This window comes from Schistocerca nitens, chromosome 6 (assembly GCF_023898315.1).
Source record: "Schistocerca nitens isolate TAMUIC-IGC-003100 chromosome 6, iqSchNite1.1, whole genome shotgun sequence".
Lineage (NCBI taxonomy): Eukaryota > Metazoa > Arthropoda > Insecta > Orthoptera > Acrididae > Schistocerca > Schistocerca nitens.
Window position 1 is genome coordinate 494277508 of NC_064619.1, and position 26634 is coordinate 494304141.

The window sequence follows — 26634 nt, forward strand, 5'->3', positions numbered from 1 at the left end:
GTCCCGGGAGCCAGAGGAACGCCACCGAGACGCCCCCCAGATGGAGCAAGCGCAGACAGTCCTGAATCCGGTGGACCAGAGGGTGCACAGGGTAAAGAGCTTGGAGACTGAGGAGAGAGCTGAGAGAATCTGAGCAGATAACGTACTGTATCCGCCGATGGCGGCGGATGTAGTGGACAGCCTGGAGAACAGCGTAAAGCTCCGCAGTATACACCGAACACTGGTCGGGAAGCCGAAATTGATTTGGGGTGTCGCCAACAATATAGGCACTCCCTGCACCTAACGATGTTTTCGAGCCGTCGGTGTAAATAAATGTGGCGTCCGTCATTTGTGCACATAGAGCAGCAAATGCCCGACGATAAACAAGTGTAGGGGTACCATCCTTGGGAAATCGACAAAGGTCACGGAGCAGGCAGATCCGGGGACGGAGCCAAGGCGGTGCTGTACCCCAAGTTGTCAAGAAGATTTTAGGAAAGCGGAAGGATATAGAATGGAGCAGTTGACGGAAGCGGACTCCCGGGGGTAGTACGGAGGAGGAGCGGCCAGCATACCCTACATCAAATGAGGCGTCGAAAAAAATGTCATGGGCTGGATTAGCAGGCACGGAAGACAGATGGCTAGCATAACGACTTAGAAGGACCGCTCGCCGATTGGACAACGGAGGTTCAGCAGTCTCAGCATAAAGGCTTTCCACAGGGCTAGTGTAAAAAGCTCCAGACACTAAACGTAATCCACGGTGGTGGATAGAGTCGAGACGCCGAAGAATAGACGGCCGAGCAGAGGAGTAGACTATGCTTCCATAATCCAATTTCGAGCGCACTAAGGCGCGATAGAGGCGGAGAAGGACCACTCGGTCCGCTCCCCAGGAGGTACCATTCAGGACACGGAGGGTGTTAAGCGATCGCAGACAGCGAGCCGAAAGATAGGAAACGTGGGAGGACCAGCACAGTTTTCTATCAAACATAAGACCCAAGAATTTAGCGACGTCTGAAAACGGAAGGTTGACAGGTCCTAGATGTAAGGAGGGCGGAAGAAACTCCTTACGTCGCCAAAAATTAACACAAACGGTCTTACTGGGAGAGAAACGGAAGCCTGTTTCGATGCTCCAAGAGTGGAGGCGATCGAGACATCCTTGAAGACGTCGTTCAAGAAGGCTGGTCCGTTGAGAGCTGTAGTAGATCGCAAAATCATCCACAAAGAGGGAGCCCGAGACATCGGGAAGGAGACAATCCATAATTGGATTTATAGCGATGGCAAACAGTACAACACTCAGCACGGAGCCCTGGGGTACCCCGTTTTCTTGGGAGAAAGTGCGGGAGAGAGTAGTGTTCACCCGCACCCTAAATGTGCGCTCTGCCATAAATTCGCGAAGAAAAAGGGGCAGCCGGCCTCGAAAGCCCCAAGAGAACAGTGTGCGGAGGATGCCTGTCCTCCAACAGGTATCGTATGCTCTCTCCAGATCAAAAAATATTGCTACCGTTTGGCGTTTCCGGAGAAAATTGTTCATGATATAAGTGGAGAGAGCAACAAGATGGTCAACTGCAGAACGATGCTTTCGGAATCCGCATTGGGCAGGTGTTAAAAGACTGCGGGATTCCAGCCACCACGCGAAACGGTAATTCACCATACGCTCCAAAACCTTACAGACACTACTCGTGAGAGAAATGGGGCGATAGCTAGAGGGGAGATGTTTGTCCTTTCCAGGTTTCGGAACAGGAACGACGATAGCTTCCCGCCATCGTCTGGGAAAAGTACTGTCGGACCAAATTCGATTATAAAGGCGAAGGAGGTAACGCAGACTATGGCTTGATAAATGCAGCAACATTTGGACGTGGATACCATCTGGTCCTGGGGCGGAGGAGCGAGAAGAAGAGTGCATGTTGGAGTTCCCGCAAGGAGAAAACAGTATTGTAGCTTTCGCGATTTTGAGAGGAGAAAGCAAGAGATCGCACTTCCGCTGCACGTTTCTTCGGGAGAAACGCTGGCGGGTAATTTGAAGAGCTCGAAATCTCGGCAAAGTGCTGACCCAACGAGTTAGAAATTGCGACGGGGTCCACTAATGTGTCATGCGCGACAGTGAGCCCAGAGACCGGGGAGAAACTAGGCGCGCCTGAGAACCGTCGAAGCCGACTCCAAACTTCCGAGGAGGGAGTGAAGGTGTTAAATGAGCTAATAAAGAATTTCCAGCTTGCCTTCTTGCTATCGCGGATGACACGACGGCATCGCGCTCGTAGCTGCTTATAGCGGATACAGTTGGCCAAAGTAGGATGGTGGCGGAAAACGCGGAGAGCACGTCGCCGCTCACGTAGTGCATCACGGCATGCCTCGTTCCACCAAGGAACTGGGGGGGCGCCGGGGCAATCCGGAGGTGCGTGGTATTGAATGTTCCGCAGCTGTAAGAATAACGTCGGTAATATGTGTGACCTCATCGTCGACGCTGGGAAAGTGACGGTCATCGAATGTCGCTAGAGACGAAAAAAGTGTCCAATCGGCTTGAGCAAACTTCCAGCGTCGCGGGCGTATATATGGCCGTTGAGGCTGCAGTCTAAGGACACATGGAAAGTGGTCACTCGAGTGTGTATCATCAAGGGCGAACCATTCGAAGCGCCGAGCTAGCGGAACAGTACCGACCGCAAGGTCCAAATGAGATAAATTTGCCGTGGAGGCAGACAAAAACGTAGGGACCCCAGTGTTGAGGCAAACTAGATCTGCTTGGTGGAAGACGTCTAGCAATAGTGAGCCACGTGGACAAGGATGTGGAGATCCCCAAAGCGGGTGGTGGGCATTGAAGTCCCCAACCAGCAAATATGGAGGTGGAAGCTGACCAAGAAGATGAAGGAGATCAGCTCGTGCCATTGGTGTGGACGATGGAACGTATACAGTACAAAGAGAGAACGTGTATCCGGAAAGGGAAAGACGGACGGCGACAGCTTGGAAGGAAGTGTTTAAATGGATTGGGTGATAATGGACAGTTTCATGGAGAAGAAGCATGAGTCCTCCATGTGCTGGAGTGCCTTCAACAGAGGGGAGATCATATCGGACGGACTGAAAATGAGGGAGAACAAAGCGGTCATGGGGACGCAGCTTTGTTTCCTGAAGACAGAAGATGACCGGCGAGTAGGATTGTAAGAGGATCGACAATTCATCCCGATTGGCTCGAATACCGCGGATATTCGAATGGATAATGGACATAGGGTGAACAGAAAATGGAGGAATGTGACCAAGGTCGCTGTCAACTCAACGACTGCTCTGAGCTTGCGACCGACAGCATGGAATGGCAGTCAGCCGAAGGCAGAAGATCCTGATCCATAGGTTGGTCAGGAGCAGCTCCTGCCACCAGCGACCGGCCGGTTGATCGGCCGCCAGCAGTGCGCCTCGGCGACACAGAAGACGGCCGAGGGCGACTTCCGCCAGGTGGTGCTGTAGATGGGACACGCCTTGGCGGAGAAGGAGAGGAACTGGGTTTCTTTGTAGCCTTCTTGGAAGTATGATGTTTAGAGGAAGGAGGAACCGATGGTTGGGAAGTTGCCGTACGTAAAAACTCTTCACGAGTATGCTCTTTTTTCGAAGTCTTGGTGTCTGACTTTTGGGCTCGAGATTTAGCAGAACTCGACGAAGGGTGAGCCAGAGAGTGGGCAGGCGAAAGTGGTGAGGTTGAACGGGCGATCTTTGCGCTGGCCGATCTGACGACCGTGGCACTAAAGGTGAGGTCGCAAGTCTGCGTGGCCGCCTCCTTTGTTGGCCGAGGAGAAGCAAGGACAGTGCTGTAGTTTCCTTTCTGAGGCATAGTGGGCTGTCGACTGGCGAATAATTTTCGAGCAGCAAAGGTCGACACCTTTTCCTTTACTCTAATTTCCTGGATGAGCTTTTCGTCCTTAAAAACGGGACAATCTCGAGAGGAAGCGGCGTGGTCACCCATACAGTTGATGCAGCGAGGGGATGGAGGTGGACAAGCACCCTCATGGGCATCCCTGCCACACGTAACACATTTGGCCGGATTGGAACAGGACTGGCTGGTGTGATTGAACCGCTGGCACCGATAGCAACGCGTAGGGTTCGGGACGTAAGGGCGAACGGAAATTATTTCATAGCCGGCTTTGATTTTCGATGGTAGTTGAACTTTGTCAAATGTCAAGAAGACAATGCAGGTTGGAATGATGTTCGTGTCAACCCTCTTCATAACCCTATGAACAGCCGTTACGCCCTGGTCAGACAGGTAGTGCTGAATTTCTTCGTCAGACAGTCCATCGAGGGAGCGTGTATAAACGACTCCACGCGAGGAATTTAAGGTACGGTGCGGTTCCACCCGGACAGGGAAGGTGTGTAGTAGTGACGTACGCAGCAATTTTTGTGCCTGGAGGGCACTGACTGTTTCTAACAACAGGGTGCCATTCCGTAATCTGGAACAAGACTTTACAGGACCTGCAATTGCGTCGACACCTTTCTGAATAATGAAAGGGTTGACCGTGGAGAAGTCGTGACCTTCGTCAGACCGAGAAACAACAAGGAACTGTGGCAACGATGGAAGAACTGACTGTGGTTGAGACTCAGTGAACTTACGTTTGTGAGCAGACATAGTGGAAGGTGAGGAAACCATTGCGGAAGAGTCCCCCATGATTACCGGCGTCTCCGATGGCGCGCTCCTCCCTTGTGGGGGCCCTCTCTGAGGGCACTCCCGCCTTAGGTGATTGTTCACACCTCAGGTCACACCTCCCGACAAACGGACGGAGGGACCAATCGGCACTTTCGGAAGGTATCAGCTCGGGTAATCACCCCTCCCTGGGCCTGGCCGTTACCAGGGGGTACGTACGTGTCCTACCTGTCTACCCGGGGCGGGGAATTACGCGTTACCCCGTCACCGGCTACGCATGGAAGTGCGTGGGTTGGCCTTCAGACACGCACAGGGAGGAAGAAAGAGAAAGGGAAAGGAAAGGAAAGAAGAGAGGTCTCAAACGCCGCAGCGGAGAAGGTAGAGAGAAGAGGGAAGGAAAAGAGAAGGACAAAGGAAGAATGAAGACTTACAAGCAAGGAAGGAAGGCGAAGAATGTAGTATATGTACAAGCGTCCGTCTCCGGACGTAGGCACAAACCATAACCCCAGAGAAAGGGAAAGAAAGAGCCAGAGGTGAAGGGGGGGGGTGGCGAAGATGGGGGATGGGGAAGGATGCGGAAAGGGAAGGTATGCAGCCCGGAAAGGAAGGAAGGCCACATCAGCTCGGGGTCCCGTGCTCGCTACGCACGTATCCACAAAAGAGTTGTGGACCCCCTGGGGGGGAGGCAAGACTGTGAAGATAGTACAACACTGAATATATCAAAATAAGAATCGACCGCAACAAGCGAGCCGCAATGATTCACTGGCATGTCAGACAAAAGTACATTTTAAATGAAACACATATAAAGCCAGATGAATAGGTGAGTCTTGTATCTGACAGGCGTTTGGATTCTCCAGCAAGCTGCTGTACGGATATGGATTCTCAGATACTGCGTCTGGCAAGCAGACACAGTTTTCCGAGGCTCTGCATATATTCGTGTGACATGGTCACATTCGTAGAAAAACATGTTAACATCATGCCACGAATAACATAAAGTAAACTTAATAGAACAATTGCAGGTGACTAAGAATCATGAGCACAAAACAATACGATTTTGCACTTGTTAATTCAACTCCTGGTGAAAATCACTATCAGAATGTAAAGTATAAAATTATTATTTGAGGCCTGCTCACTTGAACATATTGTAGGAAATAAGCGATAAGTGAACAAAGCATACTACTGAAAATTTTGGTGAATAGGGGTAACGAGCTGCTTAAATAATAATGACCTGCTCAAAAATACACTCCTGGAAATTGAAATAAGAACACCGTGAATTCATTGTCCCAGGAAGGGGAAACTTTATTGACACATTCCTGGGGTCAGATACATCACATGATCACACTGACAGAACCACAGGCACATAGACACAGGCAACAGAGCATGCAAAATGTCGGCACTAGTACAGTGTATATCCACCTTTCGCAGCAATGCAGGCTGCTATTCTCCCATGGAGACGATCGTAGAGATGCTGGATGTAGTCCTGTGGAACGGCTTGCCATGCCATTTCCACCTGGCGCCTCAGTTGGACCAGCGTTCGTGCTGGACGTGCAGACCGCGTGAGAGGACGCTTCATCCAGTCCCAAACATGCTCAATGGGGGACAGATCCGGAGATCTTGCTGGCCAGGGTAGTTGACTTACACCTTCTAGAGCACGTTGGGTGTCACGGGGTACATGCGGACGTGCATTGTCCTGTTGGAACAGCAAGTTCCCTTGCCGGTCTAGGAATGGTAGAACGATGGGTTCGATGACGGTTTGGATGTACCGTGCACTATTCAGTGTCCCCTCGACGATCACCAGTGGTGTACGGCCAGTGTAGGAGATCGCTCCCCACACCATGATGCCGGGTGTTGGCCCTGTGTGCCTCGGTCGTATGCAGTCCTGATTGTGGCGCTCACCTGCACGGCGCCGAACACGCATACGACCATCATTGGCACCAAGGCAGAAGCGACTCTCATCGCTGAAGACGACACGTCTCCATTCGTCCCTCCATTCACGCCTGTCGCGACACCACTGGAGGCGGGCTGCACGATGTTGGGGCGTGAGCGGAAGACGGCCTAACGGTGTGCGGGACCGTAGCCCAGCTTCATGGAGACGGTTGCGAATGGTCCTCGCCGATACCCCAGGAGCAACAGTGTCCCTAATTTGCTGGGAAGTGGCGGTGCGGTCCCCTACGGGACTGTGTAGGATCCTACGGTCTTGGCGTGCATCCGTGCGTCGCTGCGGTCCGGTCCCAGGTCGACGGGCACGTGCACCTTCCGCCGACCACTGGCGACAACATCGATGTACTGTTGAGACCTCACGCCCCACGTGTTGAGCAATTCGGCGGTACGTCCACCCGGCCTCCCGCATGCCCACTATACGCCCTCGCTCAAAGTCCGTCAACTGCACATACGGTTCACGTCCACGCTGTCGCGGCATGCTACCAGTGTTAAAGACTGCGATGGAGCTCCGTATGCCACGGCAAACTGGCTGACACTGACGGCGGCGGTGCACAAATGCTGCGCAGCTAGCGCCATTCGACGGCCAACACCGCGGTTCCTGGTGTGTCCGCTGTGCCGTGCGTGTGATCATTGCTTGTACAGCCCTCTCGCAGTGTCCGGAGCAAGTATGGTGGGTCTGACACACCGGTGTCAATGTGTTCTTTTTTCCATTTCCAGGAGTGTATTTCTTATAAAATCAGTCTATGCCGAAATCCAAACAATAAGGGATAAAGTAAGGTGTACTGAAGCAACAAACGTACAGAGTCATTGGTGCAGTACTAAAGAAAACACAAAGTACAGATAGAAACAACTTTAACTGACATGTTTACTTAAAAAATAAAAGTTATCCTAAATGTTATGGTGGCGTAGTTCTAATTATGCATTTAATGCCTGCCCGATATCGAGCACCGACACAAATTCTCGCTCATTCCGTAGCCGGACACTTTCTCTCTTGTATCTCCATGCATCGCAGTCTGTTGTGTTTGTGGTTCAAATGGCTCTCAGCACTATGGGACTTAACTTCTGAGGTCATCAGTCCCCTAGAAATTAGAACCACTAACCTAACTAACCTAAGGACATCATACACATCCATGCCCGAGGCAGGATTCGAGACTGCGACCGTAGCGGTCGCGCGGTTCCAGACTAGCGCCTAGAACCACTCGGTCACCCCGGCCGGCTGTTGTGTTTGTGGTATGTGATTTTCATTAGCATACAAATTTCCAAATCAGTTGTTACTGCTATCCTGGCCGATAGTCCCCACATTTCTTTTTTTAATTTATGGGCACTATTCGTAGCTTTTACCATCGATCGAATGTTTAACTGGTTATCTTCGGCCTATTGTCGTCCGTTCCGGATTCGTGGAAGGTGTTTTTAACTTTTGATTGGATGTCCCAGCCTGTTATTGGTCTGGTTGGGCAAACGTTTCTCGACGGTTCTCAGAGTTAAGAAAAATTGTTTAGGTTCGCTTGAGGAACCGTGGACCCATGAATTTTGCTTACATAACGATTCGCTAATTGTGCCTTTTCTTTACAGATAAGAAATGTTCGGTCGCGCCATTGTCGCAAGTTTAAAGTAATGGTTTAACATATAAGTAATTTGCTGTCTTTCTCAATATTGATTATAACTATAATCGGACCACAATTGTAGCGAACGCTTTTTATAATTTAATGAATCTAACCCGATGATGTGGCTTCTAGCCAACGAAACCGGCCGTTAAATAAATTATTTACAAGAGCAGCCCTAAAGTTATTATTAATGATGTCTACTTATGGCTACAGTTGTCCCTCATACAAGATAGTATGTTACAACGCGTGGGGTGTTCGAAAGAACAATCTCGTGAGCCCAATTTCAAATTCTGAGCACAACGTGGGCTAAGCGGACGGTCCTCGTCACAGCGATGGCACCTCAGGAAATTGTGCTCCGGGATCCTCCTTACTAGACCCAATCAGACATTGTTCGTAGTTTCACCCACGAGAGGTAGGAGACGCTGGTGAGGTGTGAGCTTTTAAAACGGTTAGTGGACGTTTTCCCTCACTCATTTTGTTAATCCGCTTGGAAGACGTAACACGGTAAGGCAGTCGATCATAGAAATCGTTGGGTCCAATAACCGCCAAGTTCGAATGATGTTATCCATCAATAGACATCATAAATCTGCGAATACTGTTGAAAGGTTCGTCACTGATCCACAGTGAATGCAAAGCCGCAAAGAATATCAGCGATCGATTCGTAGCAACACTCGCAGCTTTTATAAGCGAGAGATGTTCCTTGCCTACATCATACTGAGAATATCCGTCATGGCCAAAATAACTACACTGTCAACCTCATTATTAATGGGTAGTTTCTATTTGAATTTCATTACCAGTAGCCGGAGTACTGCAACAGGAAAGATGCATCACGCTAGAGAATGCACTGAACATATTGTGATTTAATTAAAACTCTGTTCGAGGAATCTTTTTCTATCCCTTGCAGATTCTCTAGCTACAACTGTGTTCATTAACTTTTATTGTGTCTTAGGAGCAACAAAAGTATTTTGTCCAATGGAAACTGGAGGTATACATTTTTTAATGTTCAACCTTTTCACATATACAAGTGCAGCCAGCTATTGGGCATCACTATGAAAATATCAGCAAACTGTTATTGTTATTTTGCATTGTACTTATTGTATGATCATGTTACTATTTATTACAACAGAGAATATTTCGTAATTAGTTATTTTAGTCCATAAAATGAAGATAAGTGTACAAAATATGTTTCGCAAACACATAAATGTCTCTGTATTAAAAATCAATTAAGAGCATTACCACACAATGAAAAATTTTCCTCCCTGTAGAAAGAGGGTAAATTTTTTGTGTTGTCTCCTATCCTCCAGCTGATTATTAGAATAACCACAGTCAAAGAGTTAGGGAATTTCACACATGTGCAGTAAGAGATTGCTGGGATGTTTACAACGCTGGTACATAGAGAAAAGAAAATCTCTACATATTAATCAGTAAGGGATCTTAGCTTATTGAAAAGATGTCAGACCAAAAGGACGCTCTGTAAGTTTCTGGCCGATTAAAACGTGTGCTGGACCGGAAATCGAACGTTTGCCTTTCGCTGGCAAGTGCTCTACTGACTGAGCTGTCCTCCCTGAAAAGGACTAACAACCCTGAAAGATACACTCATGTTCAGAAAAAAAACAGAACACGTTGAACGACTAGAGATAGGACATTCATACTCAGAGAACATGTAAATTAGTTTGTTCTGCAGAAATGATTAGCATTTGAACCATGTCTGTCCGCGGGCTCAAGGTCAACACCACCTACCGGTAAAATGTGCATGCAGCTCTCGTTGTCGCTATAAACCAGAGGTAGTGGATCCGAGTGACTTGAGCAGGCGTGCAGGACGCCTCGCAGACGTATACGCGAACCGTGCCGTCCAATCAGTGTGTTTGAAAGAGGGCGCATTAATGGTATGAGAGGATGTGATGCATCCATCCGGTAAATTGCTGCTCGTGCGGGACGAAGTGTTTCGGCAGTACATCGGATGTGTGCAGAGTGGTTCACGGAATGCTGTAGAACACGACGCGATGGGTCAGATCGCACCACGCGAACCACCTCCCAAGAAGATCGACACCTCATACGAACAGCATTGCAGGACAGATCTGCGACCGGCCGCGGTGACCGAGCGGTTGTAGGCGCTTCAGTCCGGAACCGCGCGACTGCTACGGTCGCAGGTTCGAATCCTGCCTCGGCCATGGATGTGTGTGATGTCCTTAGGTTAGCTAGGTTTAAGTAGTTCTAAGTTCTAGGGGACTGACGACCTCCGATGTTAAGTCCCATAGTGCTCAGAGCCGTTTGAACCATTTGAACAGATCTGCGTCCCCCTCGGGTCTGGCGAAGCAGTGGAACAGTGTTACACATCGTACACTAGCAGCGGTGACAAATTTCGGTTCAACACAGACAGGGGGGAGCGGCATCACAGTGACTGCATTCACACAAGACGTACAGCGGCAGCTCAAGACCTTATGGTATGCGGTGCTATTGGGAACTTCCACAAATGACAAATGGTGCGTGTCCAGGGCACTGTCAGCAGTGTGACCTACAAGAATGACATCCTGCGACTCGTAACCACGCCCTTTCTCCACAACACACCAGACGCCATTTTTCAGCAAGATAAACGCACGACCACATGTCGTTACAAGAACACATGCCTTCCTGGTGTCTCACGATGTCAGCTACTGTATATTGAATTTAGAGCCAGTATTAGACTCACTGTTGTGTCTAGAAAGCCTGCCTACTCGGTTCGATACACAAACAAACAAGTCGTATTAATGAGTTTTATTACAACAAGACAACTACAAATACTTAAATTTGATCCGGGAATTCTTGTAGTCCTTTATGCAGGATCATCCACAAGTGCAATTAAACACATGCGCCGCAAGCAAAGGGCGACATACAAAATAATCAGTCTTCTTCAGAAGAGACAAACACAAGCAACACTTCTGGTCCTAGCGACCGCTACTAACAATCGTTAGTCAGCTGAACTGCTGTGAATGCTGGTCTCTAACTGTGCTATGTAGAGATTGCTAATGAAGAGGCGACGATGCTTTGGCTGACGAAGAGGCTGACGCTAACGCTGCTATCGGAGTGACCTGCCACCAGTCGGGCGCGGCGCTGATGTCGTCTTCACCTAGGGGAGCATCTGCTGTCGTGTTGTCCTCGTGGCGGGAGATCGGTCACTGTGTGACTGGCTGACCTCACAGCCTTCTCTCCTATGTCGATCCCGAGTGGCGTTCGGGCGCTGACTTTACACCGTAACAATCACAGTCAATATATTTTAAGGGCCCATTAAAAGATGTAGTAGTTCTGTCATTGGCCAGCCTCACTGGCTTATTTGAGTGTTGTACAACTACACATACAACTAAGTTATGTAATTTCACTGTGTATCATGATCTGCCAATCTGTTTGCCAAAGGATAGGCATGTATTCATTTAACAGTTTGAGGACTGGGCAGCTATGGTGTAGTTCAACTGGCTGATACTGCGCTTTTTCATTTAAAAATGTTCAAATGTGGTGAAGTATTATGGGACTTAACTGCTAAGGTCATCAGTCGCTAAGCTTACGCACTACTTAACCTAAATTATCGTAAGGACAAACACAAACACCCATGTCCGAGGGAGGACTCGAACCTCCGCCGGGACCAGCCGCATATTCTGAACAGCATGTATTAAGGTTGCCGCCGCTGACCGGAGGGACTCACTCTCTCAATCATCCAGTTTGGCTCTGTCAGTTTATGCACAGAACGGGTTTATTTCGCCACAGGGTATGACAATACATAGCAACCAGATTAGTGACTATAGCGGGACTAGTTTTATTGACATTAGATCTCTCTGCAAGACTATTACTTTTGAGTTTGTAACACAAAATATGGACTCTAAAAATGGTTCAAATGGCTCTGAGCACTATGGGACTCAACTGCTGTGGTCATAAGTCCCCTAGAACTTAGAACTACTTACACCTAACTAACCTAAGGACATCACACACATCCATGCCCGAGGCAGGATTCGAACCTGCGACCGTAGCGGTCGTGCGGTTCCAGACTGTAGCGCCTTTAACCGCTCGGCCACTCCGGCCGGCTAAAATATGGACTCTATTCAAGTTAAGTAACAGCTTCCTGTCCATGTAAATAAAGAACCGTATTAATCCAGGTGTGCTTTTGTATTGTAGAAAGAGGCTACCGGCCACCCATAACAACATCCTCTCCCTTGCTCCCTTGCAGTAGCAGACTCTATAGTGGCGAACGACGATAATTCAGTGGTGATCGAAAATAATCAACTTTATCAAAGATTTTTCTTGTTTCTCTTGTGTTCTAGCTTGCAGGGGTGACCGAGTTCGAGTGTTTCTATTTTGCTAATTTTTTTATGATTTTGCATATATTTCAGGAGGAGAGCCGCAGAAGTAATCAAATTTCTCTTTTCAGAGGCTTTGCTTGCTTTTTGATATAGATATTTCCATTAACCATGAATTCCTTGTCCCCTCTCTCCTGTCCCCGTACCTCACCCGCAGACGGCCAATGTGATGGATCTAACACAAGCTTTTCAGTTTCAGAACCAACAAATGGCTACCCTACTGACGACGGTACAACAACTACTGGCTGCACAAGCTGCGTCGGTCGCACAACCACAGCCGACCAAACAACCAGCCCAACAATTGCCGCCAACCAGTAAACCACCGTTCCGGCAATTTATGGAAGCAGAGGAGGAATGGATTGAATACCTGACTCAGTTCCAAGTATATCGTCAAGGTCATCGTGTTCACAGTACTGTAAAGTTATAATAGTTCCATTCGATTCAAATGTTCAAATGTGTGTGAATTTCTAAGGGATCAAACTGCTGAGGTCATCGGTCCCTACACTTACACAATACTTTAACTTATACTAAGAACAACACAGGCACCCATGTCCGAGGGAGGATTCGTACCTCCGGCGGGATGGGCCGCGCAATCCGTGACATGGCGCCTCAAACCACCGCGGCCACTCCGCGCGGCTCCCTTTCGATTGCGGAGGTCCCAGTGTTCAGCTTAAAACAAAGACTATTCCCAACCGCGTCTCCCGACGATCTCATTTATGACCAAGTAATGGCTGCATTAGCTCAATACCGCGACCAGCAAGTTCACTTAGCTGCAGCTAGATATCATTCCTTTCGTTTGCAGAAAAAGCAGACATACCACCAGTTGCACACAGAATTAACGGTCATGAATAGGAAGGGTAAATCTGAGTGTAGTTGTGGCAACTTTTATAATGATTTAATGATGCGTGATGGAATAACATTCAGTGTCCCATATAACAGAATGCGGTAACAGATCTTACTGTACTCTGATTCATCACTTCCATAAGTACTGCAAATCTAGGAGCGATACGCTTCGGTTGCCACAGCGGCCGATAAATTTGAACAGGCCCCGATTTGTCGGGAAAGGTCGCCCCTTGGTCGCGACCGCCCCAAGCAGCCACAACAACGAGCGCGTACAGAGACGCGCGGACAGCAACGTAGACATGTAAACAGGCCTGTGAACTTACTGAAGTCTTGCCCTAGGTGTTTTGTTCGCCACACAAGACAGGATTGCGCATCACGTAGCACAACGTGTTACACGTGAGGAAAAAAAGGCCATGTCCAAGCAGTTTGTTTGAAACGGCACAAAAAGCCAAATTTGCCCGCTCCCAGAAAAAAACAGGTTCATGCACATGCAGTGAACGTTGTGTTTTCAAAGCTCGCATCAGATTCTAACAAAAGTAAGATTAACGTTGTGCATCCTTCTCACCGTAGAACAACATTCTGACAAACTATTTGTCTCATTACGAATCCCTCGCCGTCGTGTGAGCTTTCAGTTAGATATCGGTGTCTCAATAACTTCGCTTACTCGTGCCACGTATGACCAGTTAGGCTCATCACGCCTTTTTAAATCTAACAAGCACCTCACTGCTTAAAAAATATAGGAAATTCTAGTGCTTGGAAAGGTAGTTTGCCTGCCACTTACAAATTTCTCACTAGGACACTGTGTTGAAATCAAGAGACAGTGAGAACCTATTCCGTTTGGATGCTTTCGATTTGTTTGGGCTTTGCAACCATGACAATGTCTTTCACCGTCTGCTTTTGAACCAAAAGACAATGTAGCTATCTAGCTTAAAGAATTTCTTGAACTATTTGCAGATGGAATGGGAAAAGCTAATAACTTTGAGCGCATGTTACGTTGAAAGCTAATGCACAGCCTAAGTTTTTCCGGGCCCACCCCGTTACAATTTCTTTAAGGGACAAAGTAGCCAGTGAATTGAAAGACTTGCAAGATAATGGTGTAATTGACCTCATTCAAGCTAGAAGTGGAGAAGTCCTCACGTTTTGTTGCCTAAGCCTTCTGGTCGCATTAGCATTTGTGTTGACTTCAAGTCTACAGTCAACCCACAGACAGTAGTTGACACTTATCCGTTACCTCGCTCTGCGGAACTCGTGTACAGGCTTAGTGCAGGACACTACGTTTGTAAGATACATTTGCGTGATACCTACTTGAAAATTCTATTGGATGAAGAATCACAAAGCGTTTGTTGTAAATACACTCTTAGGACTGTTCAAGTATTTGCGTTTGCCTTTTAGCAGTGCTTCCACACACACCATTTTTCAAGGGTACTTGGAACAGCTGACTGCGAAAGTGCCATTTTGTTCAAACTAACCTTTCTCTTTGGCCGAGCGATTCTAGGCGCTTCAGTCCGGAACCGCGCTGCTGCTACGGTCGCAGGTTCGAATCCTGCCTCGAGCATGGGTGTGTGTGATGTCCTTAGGTAAGTTTAAGTAGTTCTAAGTCTAGGGGACTGATGACTTCAAATGTTAAGTCCCATAGTGCTTAGAGCCGTTTGAACCATTTTTTAATCAAACTACCTTGACGATATTGTCGTCTCAGGTCGTACACTGGAGGAACACATTGCCAGTGTGCATACTCTTCTTCGAGCGTTGTCAAAGCCAGGACTCTCGAAAAATGCGACTTTTTTCAAACTGAACTATAGTATTTAGGTCATGTGATAAACAATCAGGGTGTGCGCCTCCTCCAAATGCATTTCCTTGCAATCCGTGACCTGCCTTTTACTCGAAATGTATGTGAAGTGCCGTTAGTACTAGGCAAGAGGACATACTACGTGCGGTTCATATCGAATGGCGCTCAGATCGCGGCTCCATTGCATCGCTTGCTTAGCAAAAATGTGCCTCTCGTGTGGACCACGGACTGCCACGACGCATTTCAGAAACTCAAAGATGCCTTTCTTAGTGACAGATGTTCAGTAGTTTTGCAAGTAGACACTTCCTCTTAAGGAATTGGCGCTATGCTTTTGCACAGAGTTGGTGCACAAGACAGACCTATTGCTTTTGCCTCAAAGTTGCTCACTCAATTTCAGAGCAAATATTCTCAAATAGAAAAAGAGGCTCTCACTGTTGTGCATGGTATGACCAAATTCCATCACTATTTCTATGGTTGGAAGTTCTATTTAGTGACAGGTCACAAGACTTTGCAGTCCTTGTTTCATCCATCAAAGCCGTTTCCTACACGAACTGCTGAAAAATTGCAACGTTGGGCTTTGTCGCTTTCACAGTATCATCGTGAAATTGTGTACAGACCTACGGCAAAGCATGGCAATGCAGACGCCCTATATCGCCTTCCGATTGGCCCAGACTCTGCCCCATCTAGTTGCCAAATCGATGCGCAGGACTCAGAATTGCTGGAATGTTTTCCCTTGCACTACAGAAAAATTGCACAGGCCAAGTAAGCAGAACTAGATCCCAAGATTTTGTTGCATTACATTCGCGCGCCTGGGCCTCGTTCATTGAAGAGTATCCAGAACTTAGATGTGCGCCGATAGTTTGCACGTCGACATAACCTTTCTATTGAACAGGGTGTGATTCTAGGTCAAAATGACAGACAGTTGTGTGTGCTTATTCCCAAAATTTTGCAAAAGGAGGTGTCGCGATTTCTCCGCCAAGAACTTTGGGGAATTGTTAGCACTAAAGAGTTAGTGCGCCGGCACTGTACCTGGCAGGGATTCGATGCCCACATTGAACAGATGACATCACAGTGTCGCGCATGTACGGACAACCAATCAGCTCCGCCACAGACATCCTGAGTTTGGCCTAAGACAATTCCCATGGCAACGAGTTCACATGGACTTTGCAGGACCATTTTCAAACACTCATTGGCTTATTGTGGGAGGCGCTTTTAGCAAGTTCCCATTTGCTGTGCCTACGCCTTCTACATCACGTAGCACCATTCAGTCACTGTGCTTCATAGTTTGCATAGAAGGTTTGTCAGAAGTACTTGTGTCGGACAACGGACCACCACTTCACATGATTTTGAATAGTGTTGTTAACTAAATGGCATCCGTCTTCTAACAAGTGCTCCGATTCACCCCCAGTCCAACGGAGAAGCGGAACGCTTTGTACGCACATTTAAAAACATATGGAGAAGTTTCCGACCTCCCACACGCGGAAAAAGGCGCTGCAACACCTTTCTCGCCTCCTATCGCTCCCACCCACGACACGGACCATCACCGGCGGAACTGCTACAAAGCTGCCGCCACCGGTCGCTGCTACACTTGCTACACCACCACAGCATGCGGCGCTGCCAACGGTCCGCAAGTATAGCTTTGCGCCGCGCGCGATCTTGTTCTTTTCAGGGTTTATGACAACCGTGGGCGCTGGGAAAGAGACGTGATCCAGGAACGCATTGGCTCTTTTATGTACTTGATTGCGGGTCCCGATGGTTTGCAGAGCCGCCACCAGAACTAGACTCGAGCATGTCATTTGCCCCGTTATTCTGCTGCTTTTCTTCCCCCAGATTGACGGCCTCACGGGACCGCGCGGCTTCATTCTAAAATGAAGCAAGTTGATTCCAACTTTCTATCTAGTCCTATAAGGTGAACTGGGAGAGTCTATGAATTGATTTTTCTTTAAAACAGTCGAAATTCAGAATTTTGCCTGGGGGTCTCTATCAATTTAGTTTACTTGGACACTGTCATTCTGGATTTGTCCTGCGCCTTGTGTCCTACCTAACCCCAGTAACCACATGGATCTGCTTCTTTGTGATATTTGGACCCCATATGTTTTTTGCTAAAACACTTGCTAACTTGTTCTTATCCCTGCTATTCAGGTGTAGGCCATAACAACTCTATCCTTATCCTTCTCTAGCAAATACTAGAACAGCACCAATACCAGACTTTTACGATATTTTGGATCAGGCTGCAAGAACCCTTTCAGCTCTCTGATTACACGCGTAATAACACAGGTAACACAGGACAATTCCTGGTGCCCCGGAACCTCTATATGAAACCCATGTGTGTAAGCTCCGTAGATCCTTTTCCTTTGTTCAAGTCACCCCTAATACCGTATTTAGCGTTTTTACGCCAGGCTGTTCAAATGGCCCTGAGCACTATGGGACTTAACATCTGAGGTCATCAGCCCCCTAGAATAAATAATGACAAACTGAAACCCTCAGCTGCCGACAGGTGTTGTTGATATACCTCGATGTGGACAGTTGAAAATGTGTGCCCCGACCGGGACTCGAACCCAGGATCTCCTGCTTACATGGCAGACGCTCTATCCATCTTTTTTTTTTTTTTTTTTTTTTTTTTTTTTTTTTTTTTTTTTTTTTTTTGTCAGGGGGCAGAGTGGGCAGGGGTCGTACTTGGAGGCCTGGCCACGGTGTCCCCGTCTCCTGACAGGATAAGGGAGAGGCAGCAGGAAGGAAACATTGATATTGTACTTTTTTTTAGTAACAATAATATTTTATTTATTCATTTAATTTTAATGTCCCAAAAGAAAAATCATATATAAAAAAGAAGGGAAATAAATATAGGGCCGAACTGACATCCTCGTCACTTCACTGGGAGTAAATCCTATCCCTCGAAACAACGTAAACCTGGGACTCCCCACCGCTTCGGGGGGTTATGAAACATGCTGCCTAGAAAGTTCGCAAAATGCGTTTTATATTTAGAGTGGCGTCTGATGATTTCCTGTTGTTCTAGTAGATAATGCCAATAGTCCATGATCGATATCAAGGTCCGCGAGAGCACGTAGTGCGATGCGTGTCCTCCAATCCATCGGATTGCCGATGTTTTTTGTGAGGGGAAAAAGACAGGGTCAGGGAAAAATAAAGCGTCCGTCGTGATCGTTGATTCGTCGGTGTGTCGGAGGAGGGCCATGATGCGTTGCGTCAGCCGCCAAACATCCTTTGCCTCGCCGCACTGCAGAGAGTGTTCGTCGGTGTCCTGCATGCCACATCTAAGGCAGAGCGGGGAATCCACCATGCGAATGTCGTACAATCGTTGGCGGTTGACCGTCTTTCGGTTGATTAATGTATACCATGACGATCGCGCTGCTGTGGTGAGGAGTGGTGTGTGGACAGCTCGCCAAATCTGTCGCCAGTTTCGTGTTGGGTATTTAAGTTCGACAACATTGCTGCCATGATGACGCCGCAAGTATCGATATATCTCACGGGTAGTGGGGATTCTGGTAGAAGGTATCTGTAACTGAACATAACTAAAATCAACAAAAAATCGCGCGACGTGAGAAAACGAGGGCGAGATGGTGCCTACTGCTACCGGTGGTTCAAAGGACGTTGGAAGAAGCACATCCAGGATGGCCGACGTGATGGCGTGTTGCCGCTGGTTCCAAGTTCGTAGCGTCGCTCGCAGGTATAGAGCTAGAGCCTTGTTCCGCACATCCGTGAGGTTAAGTCCTCCAGAATGGTGTGGGAGGGTTAAAGTCTCGTATTTGATCTTAAACAACATTCCTTGGCTGACATAGTATCCAAAGGCCGCCATTAATCTGTCAGCGATACCATGTGGCATTGGGAGTACCTGTGCCAAGTGCGGCAGTCGCGAGGCCAGGTGAACATTAGTGTAGTCCACCCTTTGGAGCAGGTCATGCGTTCGGAGTGAATTATTGCGTATGTGCTGTCGGACGTTCTGGAGGAGACGTCGATAGCTCGCCGCCGCTGATTGCCGTAGCGATCGGGTGAACAAGACACCTAAACATCGCAAGATGTCCACCGTCGTAAGCGGACTTCGCAGAGCGTCCAGCCCTCGACCGATGTGCATGATCTTGGTTTTATTCGTGTTGACCCTGCTTCCCGCAGCTACCCAGTACGTAGTAAGAAGGGTAACCACCTGACTGACTTCGTTCTCCGACCGGACGAGTATCATCAAGTCGGACGCCTGTTAGAGTCCGTCTAAGAGTCTGCATCAATGGTTCGAGCGCTATTGTAAACAGTATCATCGACAAGGGACATCCTTGCCTAACTGAGCTGCGAACAGGAATCGTTCCTACCTCCCTGCCATTGACTCTCACCGTCGAAGAAGCGCCGCGAAGGAGGCGCATGAGGACGGTAATAAAATCCTGTGGTATCGCCATGCGTCTCATGGTCGAGTCAAGGAAATCATGGTTGATCCTGTCAAAGGCACGATCAAAATCCACCGATACGAACGCCGCTCGCATGCGACAAGCTTCCGTCATGGAAATTACGTCACGGTATTCGCCGAGGATAGAATGTATGTTGCTCCGAACCCCTAGACAAGCCTGGTCTGGTGGTATTGTCTTGGATATTACAATCTTGAGCCTTGCCTCCAACATTCGCGCAAAGATCTTATAGTCAGTATTGAGCATCGTGAGCGGTCTAAATTGATGGGCGCTGTCACTCGCTGTCGATTTCTGTATTGGTATAAGCAGTCCCGCCATGAACTGCGACGGAACGTCCGTGTCAGGGCTCAATAACTCGTTATACATCAATACCAACTGGGCCATCATTAAATCCGCAAATGCGCGGTAAAATTCGAGTGTCAACCCATCTGGCCCAGGGGATTTATGCACCGCAACCTTCGCGAGTGCGCCCCGGATGTCATCTTCCGTTAGGGGTTCCAATAGCGCCTCTGCATCCGGACCATCCACCTCCGTTTGCATCTGTCGCAAAATTTCTTCTTCTGTCCGATTGTCCGTCGGCGTCCCAGTGAAAAGGAGGCGGTAATGCTCCAGAAACTCAGCAGCAATGGCCTGTTGTGACGTCAAGGGCCGACCATCGTCATCATGGAGGATTGTGATTAGGGAGCGGCGATTACGCGCATGTCCCTTGGACACATGATGCATGCCAATACGTTCGCCATCGACGTTGTCCAAGCACCGAGCACGGATCGAAAGTCCCTCCAGTCGACGTCTCGTGATCGATAAAATGCAGGCCTGAATGCGATGGACTTCCGCTTGACGTTCGGGCGATGGGGCCCTGGAGGACAGGTCGCGGAGCACCATGTAGTAATAGTCAAGTGTATCTCGGAGCCATTTCGCTTTTTCCTTGCCATACGTTATGAGAGCTCTTCGTATCGCCGGTTTTGCACATTGCAGCCACCACGAAAGAACCGTACGGTGCAGCGGCAGACGGCGAGTGCAAGTCTGCCATGTTTCTTCGATCCGCTGGCGACATTCGAGATCCACCAATAAGGAGGAATTAAGTTTCCAGGAACTACGACTCCGCCAGACCCGCTGCCGTGGGAGGGTTAACGTGCATAAATACGCAAGGTGATCCGTAAAAGCTGTGGGCCAACGTTCAGCAGCCAACACGTGATCTCTTAATCCGTCAGAAACATAAATCCGATCCAGCCTGCTCGCCGAGTGGCTAGTAAAATACGTGTAGCCCTCTCGCTGCCCGTGGAGCTTTTCCCACGTGTCCATAAGGGCCATGTCCCGGCAGATCGTGTTCAATGCGTGGCAGGAGCTGAAATTAGGAGTTTGATCCTTCGGTGTGAGTACACAGTTAAAATCCCCCCCTACCAAGATGTGGTCATACCTCCCATGGAATAGGGGGGCAATCTCCTCCGAGTAGAATCGTGCACGCGCCTGTCGATTGTCAGATCCGGAGGGTGCATAGATGTTGACGATACGAATGCCGTTCACGGTCATAGCCAAAGCCCGAGCCGAAGGAAGGTAATCGAGGTCACACATCGGAATCCCTTCCCGGACTAGTATCGCTGTGCCACGTCCTCCATCTGGAGTCGGCGCTAGATAAGTGGTGTATCCATGCACGTCGGGAAAAGCAGCATTGAAGGTTTCCTGCATCAGCAGAATATCAACGTCTGTGGCGTAAATCATGTCCCGGAGAAGTTGCATCTTTGCAAGCGAACGTGCGGTGTTCACTGTGCCCACCTTATATGCTTGGTTCGTTGTCGTTTGTCATGCTCGTGTCATGTCATTGAGAACTCCAAGGGCTTTAGTCCACTATTCGTGCTCAGAGGGGTGCCCGCCAACGGGCTGCCCTCCTTCGTTGTCGTTCCGTGGTGTGCATCCTGTAGGTGAGTGGTCATCATTTGGGGGTGGCAATTCCTGTAGGTCTTCGACTGGTTCCGCCCAGTCGCAGTGGTCATCCATCCGAGAAACGTCCTCTGATGTATTTCGACGTGGCTGCCGGGACATTGGTGTCCCTGACTCCTTCGTCGGCAGCGCTGGGTCAGTCGGTGTCAATGAAGAGGGACCATCTGAAGGGCAGGACATCCGGTCACCATCGGACGGAATCCTGTCAGCGTCCTCTAAAGGCACGTGATCTGTGTCAGACAGTTCTTCCGCTAGGATACCTTCCGTGTCCCCTAGGCTAGAGGGGGACGTGTCACCCGAACTATGGCGACGCTTTTTGCGACGCTTCGGCGATCGCTGTTTGCGTGCCCTGCCCTCTGCTGCCTCACTGTGTTCGTCGGTCGTTCGTTGGTCCGTTGCCGGCGCCACCGTCTGGACCTCCACTTCCACGTCGCGTGCTACATGTGAGTTTTCGGAAGGTTCCTCCCTCAACTGTCGTGACATGGGTGTAGGGACATTCTCCGAGTCACCTCCATGCTCCCGTAACTCGGTCTGCTCTTGCATAAACACGTCCTTGTCACGCGCCGAACTTGGCAACACTTCCCGGCGGGCCACCGACACGTACGTCATCGACAGTTGCGTGGGAACTTCTCGCTGTGACGCGTCTCCATGTGGCAGTTGCACGACGCGGCGTTGTATGCACTCCGAGCGGATATGTCCTTCTCCACCACAGCCAGAACAGGTGCGTGGCTGGCCATCGTAGATCACAATAGCTCGACATCCGCCAATGTATAAATAAGACGGGATATGTTTAGTAAGGACGATCCGCACCTGTCGCACGCCGTTTAGCACAGGATAGGTATTAAAACTAGCCCAGCGTTCAGGCGTATGACTAAGTACCGTTCCATATGGTCGCAGCGATTCAGTAACCATCGATTCTGGCACCTCAAACGGCAATTCAAAGATCCGAACGACCCTCACACCCAATCCTGAAGGAGCTACTGTTACATCGCTGATATGGCCATCAGAGTGTCGAAATTTAAATCCTCTTTGAGCAGCGGAGAGAGTTCTTTCACACGCAGCTTCATCGGTCATCTTTACGTACATTGTACTGCTTACAATGGACAGGTGTATTCCAATTATGTCTGCAGCAGGTAAACGAACTTCGTCCCTCAAAAAACGCTCTATTTCGAAAGCTTTGGGTCTGGCATATTCGTTGTCGAACGTAAATTGGAGCGTAGTCTTTCGAAAATTGTGTGCCATGGCGATCGAGTCAGACAACAACACGCGCGAGTACCGGCGGTGTAAACACTTCCTCGTTCACGCGCGCCCGCGGCCGGGACAGCAGGTCCGTGCCGCGCCACTGCCTAAAGCAGACTGTGCCCATCTGAGCCACCGAGGACACACATGAATAGCGCGACTGCAGGGACTTATCCCTTGCACGCTTCCCGTGAGACTCACATTACCAACTTCCACAATTCTACATATGTAATTCCGTTCTTTCGAAAACAGTTACTGTCTTCACATATAAAAGGCTACCCAGCCAATGACCTTCGACTGTGCGAATGCGCACAGGTTGCCCAAACTCTTACGGGAATCGCCAAAGCGTGCGCGAGTAATGAGTGGATGGGCAAATGTCTATAAGGTACATTACATATGTAGAATTGTGGACAGTTGGGAATGTGAATCTCACGGGAAGCGCTATTCATCTGTGTCCTCGGTGGCTCAGATGGATAGAGCGTCTGCCATGTGAGCAGGAGATCCCGGGTTCGAATCCCGGTCGGGGCACACATTTTCAACTGTCCACATCGAGGTATATTAACAACACCTGTCGGCAGCTGAGGGTTTCAGTTAGTCATCATTTATTCCAGCGAATAGCTGAACGGTCATCAACAGTATTCTGTTCCTTCGAGAACAGTTACTGTCTTCACATATATAGCCCCCTAGAACTTAGAATTACTCAAACCTAACTAACCTTAGGACATCACACACATCCATGCCCGAGGCAGGATTCGAACTTACGCCAGGCTGTTTCCAGATCTTTTCTTTCCCCAGATTTCCCGCGCGGCTTAATTCTGTATTGAAGCAAGTTGATTTCAACTTTCTATCTAGTGTTATAAGATTTGGATCAGTCTGCAGGAGCCCGCTCAATTCTGTTTACACGCTTAACATCACAGATAACCCAGCGCAAGTAGTGGCTTCTTTGCTAAAGTGCTGGCACATTTGTTCTGTTATCTAAGATTAATACTGGTTTCCACGGAACTTTTGACAGGGTAACCTGAACTTAGATTTTTTTCTATAGCTGCTACTCTACACCCCTCCTATAACTGCTACCAATCAGCATAAGCCTTCTTTATCTGTTTTGTTTCCCACTTGTCATATCTGTAAGGTTTCTAGCACTATAGGGCTGCGTCCCACACTCCTCTGCATGTCTTTGAGGTTCTTCGTTCTTTAATTCTGGTAGTAACTGCGTGATCAGTGCGTCTGACTGCGGTGCAGCGGGGCCCGGTAAAATTCCCCGCCCGATCGTAGATTTTCTCTGCTCGGGGACTGGATGTTGTGTTGTCATCATCATTTCATCATCATCGACATGCAAGTCGCCCAATATGATGTCAACTGAAAAGACTTGCAACTTGGGTCCGATCCTCCACAGGTGGCGACTCAAGCCATCTATGCCATGCGATCGTTTCCTTTTTTCTGGTTGTGAGGAAAAGCTATTGTTGAACTGGGTTTTGAATTTGCTCCAGATCTTTTCCACTTCCCGTTCTACGCCTGCTACACTTTTCGAGAATCCATTTTCTTTTCCCTCGTTCAACTCTCGTAATTACAATTACGCATACATCTCTTTGCCACTGCAGTCACCCTATTTTAATCATTACCTACAATCTTCCCAATAAAGCCCCCCCGTTTAACGAACCAGGAGTAATATACACACTTGTTAGATGTGGCAGATCGATTTTATGAACCAAGGCTATAACACCAAGAGAACGAAATAAGAATTTATATTTCTCTTTTCTTATGACTCTCTCACGTAAAATTAAACATAAGATTTAAAACTACCACTATACCCGAGGGAAGTAAAAATCCGTTTTTCACACCGTTTCACTTTATTTAACACGACAGTAGCACCTACGTTATAACGAGAACAAATGCTTAAAAGTAGCTTATAATCTCTTATTTAATTATTTACAACAGCAGAATCCACAATAAACTGGCGGGCGCGGTGTTTAGTCTTGGCATCGCAGAGGGCAGCTTATATTGATGTGGCTGTAATCCTCCTGCGTTCCTCGTTGTCACATAGGCGCTTCTACTTCCAATAACTTATTGAGATGCGGTCTGGACCTTCTGTATTTAGATTTATTGCAGAATATTCCTGGAATATTCGTCTAAGATAGACCACTCTCATTATTAGGTATTCGTATTTTACGTATCGCTGAACTTCATATTGATAGGAAACAAGCAATTGACTGTTTCATGTGGTGTAAATTGAGACTGAACATTACTGAGGAAGTTTACTTAATCGAATTTCAATCCCGGAAACCTTCTTTACAAGGGTGGCGATAACATGCCACAATTCCCTTTCACATATGTCGTAATAATCTACATCTACATCTACATGGGTACTCTGCAAATCACATTTAAGGGCCTGGCAGAGGGTTCATCGAACCACCTTCACAATTCTCTATTATTCCAATCTCGTATGGCACTAGGAAAGAACGAACACCTATATCATTAAGTACGAGCTCCGATTTCCCTTATTTTATCGTGGTGATCGTTTCTCCCTATGTAGGTCGGTGTCAACAAAATAATTTCACATTCGGAGGAGAAAGTTGGTGATTGGAATTTCGTGAGAAGATTCCATTGCAACGAAAAACACATTTATTTTAATTATGTCTAGCCCAAATCCTGTATCATTTCGGTGACATTCTCTCCCATATTTCGCGATAGTACAAAACGTGCTGCCTTTCTTTGAACTCCGTCAGTCCTTTCTGGTAAGTATCCCACACCGCGCAGCAGTATTCTAAAAGAGGACGGACAGCGTAGTGTAGGCAGTCTCCTTAGTAGGTCTGTTACATTTTCTAAGTGTCCTGCCAATAAAACGCGGTCTTTCCTTAGCCTTCCCCTCAACATTTTCTGTGTGTTCCTTCCAATTTAAGTTGTTCGTAATTGTAATACCTAGGTATTTAGTTGAATTTACGGCTTTTAGGATAGACTGATTTATCGTATAACCGAAGTTTAACGAGTACCTTTTAGGACTCACGTGCATGACTTCACACTTTTCGTTATTTAGGGTCAATTGCCAATTTTCGCACCATTCAGATATCTTTTCTAAATCGTTTTGCAATTTGTTTTGATCTTCTGATGACTTTATTAGTCGGTAAACGACAGCGTCATATGCAAACAACCTAAGACGGCTGCTCAGATTGTCTCCCAAATCGTTTATACAGATTAGGAGCACCGAAGGGCAAATAACACTACCTTTGGGAACGCCAGAAATCACTTCTGTTTTACTCGATGACTTTCCGTCAATTACTACGAATTGTGACCTCTCTGACCAGAAATCACAAATCAAGTCAGATAACTGAGACGATATTCCATAAGCACGCAATTTCGCTACGAGCCGCTTGTGTGGTACAATGTCAAAAGCCTTCCGTAAATCCAGAAATACGGAATCGATCTGAAATACCTTGTCAATAGCACGCAACACTTGATAAGAATAAAGAGCTAGTTTTGTTTCACAAGAACGATGTTTTCTAAACCCATTTCTACCTTCTATCCGTAAGGTACATAAATTACATTTTAATTTTATTCATTAGTTCATACGTTTGTAGCGTCATTTCTGAGCATATATATGATACAGGTAAGATTGCGTGCTCTTCTGTATAGTCAGCACAAGCATGTTCCCGTAGAATGGCTTCTAATAGGTTGCTAACACAGATGCCTCTGCCGGAAGTTTGAACAGTGACTTATCGCACTGTACACGCGATCACTCCATCATAAACATGCAGCCCAAATGTAGAGAGACAACGGAGATTTTTCCATTCATTATCAAGACCGATCAATAATCGTGTATTAAATGTGGAGTCCATGTGTGGAGTATACGTTCAGGTGTTCAATTCATTAGTAGATTCTGAGAAACTTATCGGTTGTGTTGAGAAGTGTGGCAGTTCATAATCATATATATGAAAAATGCTAGTCTGGAAGCTTTTAGTAGAAG